This window comes from Lepisosteus oculatus, unplaced genomic scaffold (assembly GCF_040954835.1).
Source record: "Lepisosteus oculatus isolate fLepOcu1 unplaced genomic scaffold, fLepOcu1.hap2 HAP2_SCAFFOLD_88, whole genome shotgun sequence".
NCBI classification, from domain to species: domain Eukaryota; kingdom Metazoa; phylum Chordata; class Actinopteri; order Semionotiformes; family Lepisosteidae; genus Lepisosteus; species Lepisosteus oculatus.
The window spans coordinates 247,108-262,136 of record NW_027168426.1 but is presented as its reverse complement, the minus strand read 5'-3'; the positions used below and the strand labels follow the sequence as shown (position 1 = coordinate 262,136).

The 15,029-nt window shown below is 45.6% G+C and overlaps 3 non-coding genes across 3 annotated transcripts; 2 read left to right on the top strand and 1 right to left on the bottom strand.

Annotated features, from left to right (window-relative positions):
- Positions 1-5,982: 5,982 nt before the first annotated feature.
- trnad-guc (transfer RNA aspartic acid (anticodon GUC)) lies at positions 5,983-6,054 on the top strand. Its single transcript has one exon. It is a non-coding gene; the product is annotated as a tRNA-Asp (tRNA).
- Positions 6,055-7,201: 1,147 nt separating this feature from the next.
- trnae-uuc (transfer RNA glutamic acid (anticodon UUC)) lies at positions 7,202-7,273 on the bottom strand. The gene has a single exon. It is a non-coding gene; the product is annotated as a tRNA-Glu (tRNA).
- Positions 7,274-7,474: 201 nt separating this feature from the next.
- On the top strand, positions 7,475-7,546 carry trnah-gug (transfer RNA histidin (anticodon GUG)). Its single transcript has one exon. It is a non-coding gene; the product is annotated as a tRNA-His (tRNA).
- Positions 7,547-15,029: the final 7,483 nt, after the last annotated feature.

Below are 15,029 nucleotides of genomic sequence, written 5' to 3'. Positions count from 1 at the left end.
GCTTCTGCACAGTGGGGTTAAGGGCTGACTCAGTGGGCTCTAATGAGCCAGGCAGCTACATTGGGATTCCAAGGTTTGAAAAAATACGTTTATTTCGAGCTGAAAAACAAGTTTTGAAAAGTGTGCTTTTCCTGCCCCAGAAGTTAAATGGGGGTGACCAAAGTTGCCAAAATATGTTTATTTCTCTGTCACTATGCTGGGGAATTGGGACCCGCACAGACCTCAGGGTGAATGCCCCCCCGCCGGCACCATTAACACCGCTTCCAGCTGGAAGCTTTGTCTTTCCCTGTAGCTCACCCTCATCCGGGTACTGACCTGGCTCACACCTGCTTAGCTTCAGTGGGTTTTCAGTTGCAAGTTGCAAGGGGATGCAAGTGATGGAGCCGCTCGCTGCGAAAGCTACTGCATTGGCCGGGAATCGAACCCGAGCCTCCCGCGTGGCAGGCGAGAATTCTACCACTAAATCACCAATGCTCAGTGCCTGGACCTTCAAAAAAGACGCTTTTTTGGTGCTCTGTGCAAAACGCGTCGACATCTGCTTCCAGCTGCAAAATGCCATTTGCAGACGCTGAAGAATTTATTTCCAAGGCAGCGGGTACAAGCGATTTGGCGTTTTAAAACCACCAGGAACAGCAAAGAGGTGCGCTTCTTTGCTTGCGCCAGAACACAACGACAGGAGGTGGACAACGTAGTCGGCAGGATTCGAACCTGCGCGGGGAGACCCCAATAGATTTCTAGTCCATCGCCTTAAGCACTCAGCCACGACTACAGCAAACCCCGCCGCCGCTGCGTTCTTGCTACAATCTTACCTGGATCGCGAGGCGCCGGCGGAAGCCTATTTCAAAGTCGTTCTCCGTTTCAAAAAAACATTTCCAAAATACAAGCCTTGCAGACAGACACGCCTCAGAGGACTTAAGGGTGGCTTCATGTCGGAATGATAAAGTCTCCCCGTCCGGACATGAAAATGCAACTTTGTTACACACAAAAAAAGACTTTCAGAGGCTTCCCGGATGTTTCCACCAGATTAAAATATTCACCGACGCAATGTCCATTCTGGAAGTCTGGTTGAAGCGGTTGAAGCGGTTTAGTCGGGATTTGTTCACCGTCCGTGTAGAGAGCCAGAAAGTTAATGTTGTAGTGTTTAAATTTGAAGGGGTTTTGTGTAAAACTGCCGCTGAATGCCGCTTTGTCCACAAACCCCAAAATTACCACTTTGGGTAACTGTCCGAGAAAGAGGTTTTCTTGGTTACACACATGGCTCCCTGCAGGCAGGCTGAAGACTTTCATCTGTACGCGGTCTATGGGGTATTTAGGTATTTAGTGGTGCGACCGTCAGGAGTGCTTCGGCGTTCACAAACAAAGATGCAGAGAGTACGCTCAGTTTGTGTTCTCTGATGTTGTTCATTAAGCAGAAAGCATCTCTGTTGCGCGTGAGTTTTATTTTCAGGTCTACGCCATTCAGTAGTCCCAGTGGGCAAAAGACGTATAATATACGTCTATTAAACGCATACCTTAGACGTCTAAATGTGGTCTACAATTCGTCTAGAATGAAATTCTAATATACGTCTAAAGTTATACGTCAATTATACGTCTATGTTTAGACGTTCATTATACATAAATGGTTGGAGTTCTATTATACGGATAAATTTAGAGGACTATTATACATATATGGTTGGAGTTCCGGATAACTTTAGAGGTCTATTATACGGATAACTTTAGAGGACTATTATACGTATATGGTTAGAGGTCTATTATACGTATACCTTTAGAGGTCTATTATACGTATAACTTTAGAGGTCTATTATACGTATATGGGTAGAGGTCTGTTATACGGATAACATTAAAGGTCTATTATACGTATATGGGTAGAGGTCTATTATACATCAAAGATAGATTTTATAGGCGTAGAAACAAGTAAACCAAGCCAATGATTAGGTTTAGAAATGTATTCTGAAAATACACATTCACACCTGAAACATATGTATTTCAAATTATACATTGTATACAATCAATCAACAATCAACATATGGGCAATAATCATAAAAAACACAACTAGTCTTAAACTTCAGCTACAAATTCTGGTAACATGGCAATATACAGTATAGTAATGACAAACACAAAACTAATTACATTAACACACTAACTCAAAACCACATTTTGATTCAAATATACATTTTAAAATGTACAACTTCTATATTTCCAAGAAAAAAAAATATTACAATGGAAGTTAAGACGATTTTTGTCCACTATTTGCAAACCCTGTCTAATTGTCCTAACAGTTAGAACCAAAAACCTATTATTTTCAGTGTCCAGATCTCCTGGCCCCCTGTCTTTCATATGCATTCTTCAAGTAACACATTGCATGCTCCTTTATTTCTTTTTCTGTTGATGTAGGGTGGGACTTCAGCACCGCAGCTAGGAGAAAATTGTATAATATTACTTCCCAAATAAATGATGATTATCTTCTTTAGTATAATCTAAAAAGTGAACGGTTTACTAAGCTCAAAACTGAAATAAATGTATAAAATTTGGCTTGCATCATAGCAGTTGAGCAATAAAGTCTGTCCTAATTAAAGAGTACCCAAAGTTTGAAAGTACAACATAGAATAAGAATAGAGAAACGGCAAAACAATTTTGTGTCATCTTCCCCATTCACACTATTTTATGTGCCATTTTTTGCTTATTCACGTACTATTTTAATCAAAATAATATTAAGAAAGATCTGTATGTATTCAGATAGTATTATTATTGTTCATACTTACTCGTCAAAAGAGGATTGCTGAGATATTTGCGGATATACTTCTACGTTTGAAAAACGTGTCCAAAATTGTGACCAACGAATACTAGCAATGCATTGTGGTATATATGCGGAAAATATGCTGGGTTCGATATTTTCTCAACGTATGCGTTTATTAATGTTGTCGATATTATGGTTGAAATATAACATTGATAATACATCGCGGCTATGTGCCCCCTGCTATGAGCTGATGTGCAATTTTAACGCATGTAGTTAGTAAGGATCGGTCACTGTTGTATGGTATTATATATAATGACATTATGGAATAGGATGGGGACAGGCCTGGCATCACGGGGGGAGGGGGGAATGTTGCCCCTTCAGTTTTGGGCAAAAAGATTTACCTAACTTAATTTGCGCCCTAAAAAATAGTTGTACTTTGTCAATGGTCAGACAACACTAAATGACACGAACAGTCACTCAGTCTGTTTGATGGGCAGGAGGGCTATCCGTCCAGGAGCTGCACATATCAGTGTCGTTATTGAGTGTCAACATTACGATCCTGTTTGCTCAGGTGGACCGATTCCTTGCAGTAGTTTATCATTATACTTAAAATCGTTATATAACTAGGACTAGTTATAGCAGTCTGTGCTTTCTGTTGGTTTTACAACATTTTTTCTTAACGATTCAGAATGTCCATGTAGCTGCAAAAATGAACGCTTATGGTACTTTTCGCTCCAGGCAATACTCTCCAGTGAGAGTGACGAAAAATGTGAAACTGAACTTCATCGCAAATACCAGATTGCTAGTCGATATCTTCTATCATAAAGCACTAATTAATGGCATAGCTGCGAGATTTCATTTGGGTAGCTGCACCGTACAGCTCCGTTTCAACCGAAATATCACCCCCGCTCAGAATATCAGACGCCCCCCTACAGATTTTTCCCCGGGCACCGCGCACTGATGGGGGACGGGGTTTCCAGGAAATGGTATCAACTTTTCTCAAGAAAATAAAAATAGAAACTCTATAGGCACTCAAACATTTTACTGTTTTTTTTTTCAGGCAGGTGGCAAGACCCCTCCGCAAAACCCTTGTATGCCAAGCTGTGGGCATTGATTCGTCGAATATACGTATATTCACGCCGAAAATACGGCTATACGTATATATACGTCGCCTCGACGTATAATCAACGTCGAATTGCAACCGTAAAATCGACGACATTAATAAATGCATATATAACGTCGAAAACACATCTAACACTAGGAGTATACGGCACTCTGCACAGTGTACGAAGTAAATTATTTTCGCAGTAATTAATTTACACGTGTATAATAAATATAGTAAATATAATTAATTACTGCGAAAATAATTTACTTCGTACACTGTGCAGAGTGCTGTATACTCCTAGTGTTAGATGTGTTTTCGACGTTATATATGCGTTTATTAATGTTTATTTCACAGTGTCGTGCACCTTTTCATTGCTCTCGCTTTCAGAGCCTCCGCACGGCACACGACTCGACATCAGGAAGCACATTGAAGTGAAAGCAGGGAGCGCTGCGACATGCACTGTGCAGATCCCGCCACACTAAGAGGTATATAAGCGTCAAAGGCAAGTCATTCCGAGTTGGTCGTTTGTGTTTTCCGTTCAGACGCGAAATGCTGAAATGATCTCTCGGCTCCTCGGTTGTCATTTCTGCTCCGTAAAGTAATCACAGCACGAGTCGGCTTCCAGCACGGTGGGTCGGGACACAATGCCGGGGGTCGGAGAGCGATGTCTTCCTCGTTAGTACAGGACCTGTCACCTGTCCCCACCTGTCACGCGGGAGACCGGGGTACATCAGGACGCGCATTGAAGTGAAAGCAGGATGCGCTGCGACATGCACTGTGCAGATCCCGCCACACTAAGAGGTGAGTGGGTCTGTTCGATCACAGCACTAGGCGAATCCCCAATCCCCTTTTGTGCGTGGCGACAGAAGAAGTCTGGTCTGTTTCCGCCCAGTTTCGATCCGGGGATCTTTCGCGTGTTAGGCAAACGTGATAGCCGCTACACCACGGAAACCTGCAGGGACTGCTGCTGCTTGCGTTTCGGGCTGAGAAAGGGACGCGTCACTTTAGGCAGGGGGCGCTGGAGAGAGGAACAAAGGGCGCGATGAAACAAAACACCGAAACCCGGGATCTTTAGATCTTCAGTCTAACGCTCTCCCAGCTGAGCTATTTCGGCGGTGCACAGAGCCCACAGCCACCTGCTCCAGCCTTCCTGTGTTGCGGCATGAGCGCACCAAGAGTAGCGGGAGAGTGTTGCAGGAACGTCACTCAGAAGGAAAGCCACCCAGGTGCGTCCTCTGAGCTCTGTCCAGCGCATCTTCCTCGCATGGACTCCTGCCTGCGACGGGCAGGAAACAATTAGCAAGAACAGAACAACACCCCATGGGTGTCTCATGACCACACCTTAGGTTGTGACACGTGCAGGTGTGAGGGGTTGCCGGGCTACTTTGGAGCAGAGCTTGGGCGGAGGGAGGGCGGGAAAGCAGACAAAGAGGTGACACCTCAAGGTCTGCACGATCACAGCTCTCCGCCGCCCCAGGCTTCCGCTCGATAAGCTGCTGGACACACCCGCCCCTCCTCACACAGACCGTGGAAAAGCCCCCGAGTCGGAGGGCTCTCTCTTCCTCCCAGGAGCTCTTGGACACGACGCACAGACAGGGTGCGGGGAGCCGCCGCCTGCAAACACGGCTCCAGGCAGGACTCCACTCAGTAGGAGCCGCAGAGCAGAGGAGATGGGGGCAGCTTAGCTCCTGTGCAGAGACCTGAGCTGCTGTTGCTGCAGACGCTGTCTTTTCTGCACTCGGGGTAGGAGTGAATGTTGAGTTGCCCTTAGAAATGAAGCAGAGTACTTCAACGGCACGGGTGTGTGTGTGTGCGTGCGCCCTGGTGATTCTGGGAGACAGATCGAACCTGGGCTAAAAGAGAGGAGGCTTAGCCCTCTTCCATTTGCTACTTCAAAGTTGTACAACCCATTTGTATCTGCTAGGCGGCGCAGTTGTCGTGCACAAAGAACGCTTTGAAAAGCGTCCAAAGCAAGTCATTCCGAGTTGGTCGTTTGTGTTTTCCGTTCAGACGCGAAATGCTGAAATGATCTCTCGGCTCCTCGGTTGTCATTTCTGCTCCGTAAAGGAATCACAGCACGCGTCGGATTCCAGCACGCTGGGTCGGGACACGATGCCGGGGGTCGGAGCGTGTGATGTCTTCCTCGTTAGTATAGTGGCAAGTATCCCCGCCTGTCACGCGGGAGACCGGGGTTCGATTCCCCGACGGGGAGTAGCTTTTCTTTTACCTCCTTAGAGAAAGGACTGCCTTTCACTTCTCTGTTTTCTAACACAGCGTCGTGCACCTTTTCATTGCTCTCGCTTTCAGAGCCTCTGCACGGCACACGACTCGACATCAGGAAGCACATTGAAGTGAAAGCAGGGAGCGCTGCGACATGCACTGTGCAGATCCCGCCACACTAAGAGGTGAGTGGGTCTGTTCGATGCACAAAGAACGCTTTGATAAGCGTCAAAGGCAAATCATTCCGAGTTGGTCGTTTGTGTTTTCCGTTCAGACGCGAAATGCTGAAATGATCTCTCGGCTCCTCGGTTGTCATTTCTGCTCCGTAAAGGAATCACAGCACGAGTCGGCTTCCAGCACGGTGGGTCGGGACACGATGCCGGGGGTCGGAGAGAGTGATGTCTTCCTCGTTAGTATAGGACCTGTCACCTGTCCCCACCTGTCACGCGGGAGACCGGGGTACATCAGGACGCGCATTGAAGTGAAAGCAGGATGCGCTGCGACATGCACTGTGCAGATCCCGCCACACTAAGAGGTGAGTGGGTCTGTTCGATCACTAGGCGAATCCCCAATCCCCAATCCCATTTTGTGCGTGGCGACAGAAGAAGTCTGGTCTGTTTCCGCCCGGTTTCGATCCGGGGACCTTTCGCGTGTGAGGCGAACGTGATAACCACGACACTACGGAAACTGTGGTCAGATGTGCCCAGCGGCCCAGCGCTGAGCTTCGCCAATGCGATTCAGCTGCTTCCAGTGCCTTTATTGGGGTGCGCTGATGGACCGTGCTCTCTCTCCAGAGACCAGCACGCCTGTCATGGACGGAGCAGGAAAGACGGCGCCACATTCTACAGCCCTCTCCACGCAATCGACGAAATCGGGCTACTGAAGTGGAGAAAATCGCCTCTCCAGAAAGTGCAAAAATCATCTTGGAGAGTATAAATCCTATTGCCGAAGGTCAGCCCTGTCTACCAGAGTGACCCTCCCACCTCCTGCAGCGATGGTCAGCTCGTCTCACACGCGAGAAGTTTCGGCTGGAAACAAGCGCCCCCTCTTCTCGCACGTTTTGCACGTTGAGTAGTTTTAATGTGGCTCCTTCGTACACACTGCTGATCTTTTGGAAAGCAGGAGGCAAAATTGACACGTTTCCATAACGGGAGTCGAACCCGGGCCGCCTGGGTGAAAACCAGGAATCCTAACCGCTAGACCATATGGGAGTGCACAACCCTGCTGTTCCGGGCATCATGCAAGCAAACTACATAAATATGAGAAAACACGCAAGAGAGTTGTCACTCAGAGTGTCGAAGGGTCGATGTATACTGGGACTCAGTTGAAATGCAACGTCAGGACTTTTCCGAATTATGTCACACGAAGAGAGCACAGCCTTTTCCGCCCTGCCACGTGTGTATCGGTAACTCGCCGTGATTGTATAGTGGTCAGTACTTTGCGTTGTGGCCGCAACAACCCTGGTTCAAATCCGGGTCACGGCAGAATAGGGGCGTCTGCTTTTACTACTTGCATGAATGAAGGCAAAAAAAAGCCAATCGATGTGAACAAACGGCGCTTTACAGAGGAGTACTGCCTGACTGGATCGTTGATGAACGACAGAGGCCACTCCGACCTCTTCTCGGGTTTCTTCAATGACTTACTAAGGATCTTCTTCACATTCGCCCATGCATGGGAAGCCAGTTACACCAAAGCAAACGCAGGAAAGTGCATTTCATGCAGAGACCAGGAGGGACCTGTTTACACCAAGAGTGGTCGGAGTATGGAACAATGCGCCAAGCCCTGTTTCTGGAGTCGATTCTTGATTAGATCTTGGGCTCACTAAGAGGCCCCCGCTGGGTACTAATCTTTCTGTTGTTCTCGCAGGTGTTGCGCTGCTTTTGAGCCGACAGAGCTCGTCTTGGTCTGTCGGGACAGCCCAATTGCAAATGATCGGCTCCAGGTACAGAAAAAACGTGCGTTTGGTACAAGAGTGCATGAAGGCACCGGAAATACATTGGGAACAAATGACTGGTGGTTCAAGACCTCTGTGAAGTGCAGGAGCGTGCAAGAAGAGGCTGTTTGCACCCAGTCTCGAACCAGGGACCTTTCGCGTGTTAGGCGAACGTGATAGCCGCTACACTACGGAAACCTGTAGGGACTGCTGCTGGTGTCTCGCTTGCGTTTCGGGCTGAGAAAGGGACGCGTCACTTTAGGCAGAGGGCGCTGGAGAGAGGAACAAAGAGCGCGATGAAACAAAATGCCGAAACCCGGGATCGAGCCAGGGACCTTTAGAACATACTCTCACGAATCGTTAGAATACGTGCGTTTGATCATCAATTGCGTAACAACCACATTCGTTCGACTTGAGCCATCAAGCTCATAGTTTTCAAATCTTGAAAGCTGTCATTGAGCACATCATAGTCTGCAGTACGCCCCATAACTTGCGTACTTCAACAGAAAGAAGAGCAGACAGCTCCATAAATATGCGAGGCGCAGAGAGTGCAAGGCGAGCCGCACACGTTTCGGTGGCTGAGAGAGGGCAGTTTTTGCTTCTGCATTTCCCAGGTAAGGACGCATGACAACAACCGATCGCGGTGCTCATTTACGACATAGTGGTGATGAGTTTTCAGTACGTGTTCTTTTGAACGAGCAATGAGGTTGCTGCCTTGGACAGCTGACTGCACGCTCTCATTGTGCCACGTGATGAGTATTCACCAGGCTCGTTCAGTCATTAGTCACATTCCATCGTTTGCCATAAGCAGATGCTGCAAGGTGATGTGGATATCAGTTCCCAGTCTTGTGGACGAGGACAGAAAGAACACACAAGGGCTCATCCGCGATTTGAACCCAGGACCTCCCACACCCTAAGCGAGAATCATACCCCTAAACCAATGAGCCACGGCAGCACTTTCCATTTTATTCTGTCAGCGAGCTTGAGGACGGGGGAGAGGCGTCATTCGCTCGTCCAGTCAGACCTTCATCAATAAGTCAAGAAAGCCGCAATTACACGACTGCCTTGCAGACGAAGGGCAGTGAACTGCACCCGGTAAGAGGGGAACAAGCGGCACTAGGCGACACCGAGGCATGAGCCCCAGCGAGGGGGGTTAGCTTGCATGGTACAGCGCTCGCTTTGCATGCGAGAGGTAGCGGGATCATTTCCCACGTCCTCCAGGTGTGTGCTTAGAGCTTGATGTGCCGAAAGGTGTCCTTTAGCCTGTGGTCACGGAGAGCGTCATGCATCTGTCAATCATTTCGCAGCCACGCCCCCTCTTCATCTTCTCTCTGCCTTAAGCGTCTCCGCCACTCTCTCTTGACATTTCATGTCAGCATGTCAGAAGTCCGAGTGACGTTTTTAAAGGCTGAGTGAGGGCACGATGCTGAAGCAGAGAGGCCACTTCAGTCAGAGAGACTTGTGCTAGGTGAGATCTGAAAAACAGACTTGCAACAGAAACAGACCAAAAAAGTATCGGTGAGATCAAAAGGCAAATGCAACATCCAGCAGAGGGCGTCTAAAGATTAGGGAACGGGCGACTGAAATCCATGAGGCAAACTTTCCGGCTGTGTACTGCAGCTGGCCTCGTTGGCGTAGTTGGTAGCACGTCAGTCTCATCATCTGAAGGTCCTGAGTTTGATCCTCACACGGGGCAGGGCTGCTTCCTCTCTTGCTCTTTTCAAACACTTGCGGCAACTGTTCGCTCATAACCACGTCTGGAATGCGTGACCTTTACACGGGGGAGAAGCAACGCCGCATCCCTTTTCTAAAGAACATTCACATTCAGAAATAAGTCAAGAAATTTGCCATTACTTTCGCTCGCGCTGCTGTCAGCCTGCCCATGTTGCCAAAGAAAGATTCACTCGGCGTCAACATGACAGAACAGCGATCACTTGAAAACACTATTCCACACTCCGTAAGCAAGAACTTCAGTGTTTGCAGTCACCCGATATGCCGATAGTCAAAGGAGCACAAAACACGAAGCGTCAAAAGACAAGATGAGTTGATGGAAAGAGCGTTGAATTGATGAGCACAAAAGTTCAGCTCGTACAATAGGCAACGAAGGTCCCGGCGTCATCATCGCACTTGAAAGGACTGCCTTGCAGACTAAGGGCAGTGGGAGGTTGCTGTTTTGAGATGGAGGCATTGGGATGGTGGGCCGAGATCTATTCTTCTTAAGGAATTCTTCATCGTGAAAGATCGGTCCACAGGTCATCCAAAGAACTTACAAATATTTTTGGACTCAGGGAATCACGTGCTTCCGGAAGGGAGTGAAGTGCTCAAACACATGACATGCCCCCTTGATCTCACATGCACAATTCTGCTGCAACATGCACAGCTACCGTCCACACCAGGCAGTGGGGCTTCAGCAGAATTTGCTACGCCACCTGCAATTACATATCCAGCTGCACACATATACATGGCCCCTCTGTCCTTTTCAGGATCTCAAAAAAAAGCATAGCGTGGTTTTCCTGTAACCTGATTGACCGCATCTCCCTCAGAATGTGCCCCGTTGCATTCATTGCTGAAGCAGGACGGAGGCTAACGGGCATGCCAGAACAGTTAGGCTCAGCGATCTCTCCAAAATATTGTGGTTGTAGTGGAAGAAATATGGTTTAAATTGTACCTTGGTATTTCAAACTCTCTCTAGAATGTTATCCATTTCTATTTTATTTTGACAGGAACTGGCTAATGACACTAGATGAAAAGAGAAGAAAGAAAACACAACGTTTCGGCCGTGGAGCCTTCTTCAGGTGTGAGGGCTCCACGGCTGAAATGTTGTGTTTTCTTTCTTCTCTTTTAAGCATGGAATAGACCTATTACTTGTTCCTTTGCAGCCTACGCATGCTGACACAGCTCCCCACCTGAACTGCTAATGATGCCTGGTAGTTTGTGGTACTTGGGTATTGTCTTATGTTTGCTCAAACTGCATATGTGTGATTGCATATTTTTGGGTATTTTCATATGTCAATATTTAATTCACTGACATTCCTGTATGCTTGGAAGAAAGGTAGATTGGATTTGGCACAGGACGCCTGCCCATATTTGTTGATCATTGTTGGGCTGGAAAAACAATGATAAAAAGTGTATGAAAAAAGCTCTCTCCAATATTTCCCTTCTCTTCGCCATGGTTACACTGCCCGTTCTTTCCGTCTTTTGTCCTTCTACAAAGATTCCAGGGCTCTTTTTCCACCATAATATCAGAATATTTTTTTCTCTTTTAAAGGCTGTAGGTGGGGTGTGATGGACTGTACCACTATCATAGAAGATTTTTTCAGGACACATCGCAGTTCCATAGTAGAATTTATCAATAGTAGAATTCCATAGGACATTATTTACCAACATATTACCCAGTGTGAGACTCTGCCAGTAAACCTCAGAGCATTGAGTTCTCCACTGATAAAGATGGCTGTCTGAAGTCATGAAATCCACTGCTGGGATGCCTGAGAGACAGTAATTGAATCTTGGCTGGAATTAGGCTTTCTATTAGTGTTGATCTTTGGGAATTATGTGGTAAAAAGGGAAAACTCCTTTACTTTAGTCACTTTGAATGTTCAAATGTACAGAACCTGCAAAACTAAGCAATGAAAAAAATCCATCACCACTCTCATGATAGCATAACTCATAGTCTCTGCTGTTATGTAACAATACACACTTTCAATTTTCTTATCGCCTGTCTCCAGAGAGAATGTTGTTAGTGCTGATGACCTTGAATAAGACCTTGTTGACTCTGTAAAACAATCTTCCTCTGCTTAGATTTTCACTCAGATTGATTTTGTTCTCAGATTATTCCTGGCAGGACTGAGTTTCTAGGAAATGAAAAGTGAAAGAAAAAGTACAGAAGATCAGCCCTTGAATATACAACATTGTGCAGTGAGATTGTTAAATGTATTAGCTGCTATCCTGTGCTAGAGCCTGTCGTGGTAAGCAGTGGATGACAGGATCTAGCACAGATACTAATGAAACACTGTTAATGAAAGATAAAACACTTGAGTCTTATTTTAGTTTTCCATTTCCCTTTCATTTGTGATGTACTGTACAACAGGCCACAGAACATGCACAAAAACAGATATGCACACATTCACACCAGGCAATGACAGTCTGCCCAGTCAGAATCTGAGCTGAGGTATCAGAATTCTGAATTCCCTGAATTCTGTCATGGATCATCCACAATAAGGGCAATGTTTGAACACGAGGATCCCCAGGAGAGAGCCTAGTAACATAAATCTTGGAGCAAAAGCAGATGATTAACTTCATAGTTTGTGTGGTTGAGCCAAAGTTGAGCATGAGGATATGTGAGTCACCATTCTTAGAAATGGATCCAACTTCAGACAGGCGTCAAAAGTAAGAGTATACAGTGCTGGGGCAATGACACTTCAATGATCAGAAGGATAACAAGAGTTTTAATGCATTGAAATTGATTTTCTGGTGATGCACACTGTCATGGAACTATTAATTTTTTAAGGATCACTTACTGACGTCAGACAGCTGCCAATTCTCCAGACTGGAAGGATGAACAGTTTATCCCCCTAGGTACCATATTTCCATATTTCGAAGCATTGGAATAATACATGTCATACAGCAACATAAAAACAGGAAGACAAGTATCACAGCCCCTATAATCGGTGTTAGTAACTTAAAAGAAAAACATTCCCCCTGGCCCAAACAGTGATTCTAACCAGGAGAGAAAAGCCGGTGTATCTTTTATGCCTCTCTCTTTATTCACCTTGTCTTTTAGTTCTTTTAAATGCTGAATAGCGAGCGTAAGATTTCCGTAATCATAGTCATTAGCTGGAATATATGTACAACAGGAGTCTCCTACTAAAGCATAGACTCCTCCAGATGCTGCATTTTGAAGGTCCAGCACGAACCTGTTCTGAAGTGCCATTAATCTAACTCCCCTTAATTCTTGTTTGATAGCGTCTAAGCCTTCTAACATGATATTAATAAAAGAGTACATTTCATAAAAAGTCGCATGGGTGAGGCTGTAGAATGAGGCATTAAAGCACATATATAACAAGATGCATTAAATTTCTTTAACTTTACAGTATGATTTATAAATTTATACCACAAATTACTCATATCCCCCTCATTATCAGTTTCATTCAGCCAGTTTGTATACAAAGAGGCTTCGTGTTTAGATTCTTCCTCTTTTGGGGTGGTGACAGGCTTCTACATAAAAAGGAAAAAGGCTGTGCACATCAGTCCCAAGCAGGTTATCCCCATCTGTCCTTGTGGAGACATCACTCCTGCGCTTTGTTCAGTTCGTTTGTGACCTTTTTACAGTGGGAAGCATGAATCCAGGGCACCATTTCTGTGACCTTCACAGCAGTGGCAGTGGTCAGCAGCACCTGGTACAGCCCCCTCCACCTGAGTGAACACCATTTCTTTTTCCTGAAGTCTTTCACCAGAATCCAGTCTCCTTATTCACTCATTAGTTCTTACAGCACAGGTAAATCCCTGTGGGCTGGAGCCCAGCATAATCCTAGGCTTTTTTGGTCAACATTGGTCAACAGATTGGTCAACAACTGGGTAATAACTCTTAGAAAAATCTACACATTGTTCCCCTGCCTCAGCTGTGACGTTTTGTAGAACAATACTAGCTGAAGTTGTAAAATTTCTCTTTGTTCCGTTCCTGCAAAACATCTTATTATGAACAAACAAACCACAATAATCATTTGCATCTAGGGGAATCACTCCCAAGGGTAACCCCCCTTAAAGCTATATTGTTCTACCCATCAGGTTCTGCCACTAGATAAGAGAATCTTTCCCATGAAATCATTTTTTGACCTTCATGATCCCTTCAGGGCGTACAATTAGCACAGAAGCAGCAGCTTTAGTCCACATGTTTTTCAAACAGGATATTAACGATATGATCATAACGAATAATACCAGACCCACAAATATGTATTGAACCAGAGACCCTCTCCATGTTCCTAGCACAGACTGTAGCCATGCACCAATACCCCAATCATCTGGATTGCAGGATTTACGAAGAAAATTATTTTCGCAGTAATTAATTTATTATATTTACTATATTTATTATACAAGTGTAAATTAATTACTGCGAAAATAATTTACTTCGTACACTGTGCAGAGTGCCGTATACTCCTAGTTGCGGCACACACGATACATACAGTAAAAAGCCTCAGGCACTGTGTTAGATGTGTTTTCGACGTTATATATGCGTTTATTAATGTCGTCGATTTTACGGTTGCAATTCGACGTTGATTATACGTCGAGGCGACGTATATATACGTATAGCCGTATTTTCGCCGTGAATATACGTATATGCGACGAATCAATGCCCACTGGGTAAACTCTTGAGCAAACTCTGAACCAGCTCTAAGGAAACTAATCCGATTAGACGTTACTTTGACTCATCTTTTTACGCTCAGTGCTGGATTGCTCAAACTCCAGCTAGGGTTAGGGTTAGCATTCCCACGCTACTTAGACACTTTGTTTACGCTCAGTGCTGGATTTTGGGAACTTCAGGACGAGTGGGAATTTTCTCCTATCTGTCAATTCTGTTTTGTTTTGGAGACTCTTGGGTGCCTATGTTGTACAGTGCAGCGTGAAGGAAACATTTTCCAAAACTGTGTCAGCTCAAAAGTTGTAAGAAAACCTCTCCAGCTGCTTTAACTCTCTTCATTTTTGTCATTTAATGTGACACTCGATGTATAACTGGAGCCTCACATATGCAAATGGTGAGGCTCCAGTTCGACACCACTTTACAGTATCTGACAAAAGCATGGCAGACTGTGCCATGACCGGCAGATAACTTCTGCTTATTTTTACCATATTAAACATTGGAAATCCTCCCAGTTGCATTTGTGACACTTGATTTTGACTCCACCTAAGACACTCTTAAATCTTCAAACACTTTTCTCTTCTCCCGCAACACTCTTGTCTGTCGGCACTATGTGGCAGCGTTGCATGACAACCCATCTCACCACGGAAAGGAACCTAACAGCTTTGGTAAGAGAGGAGAA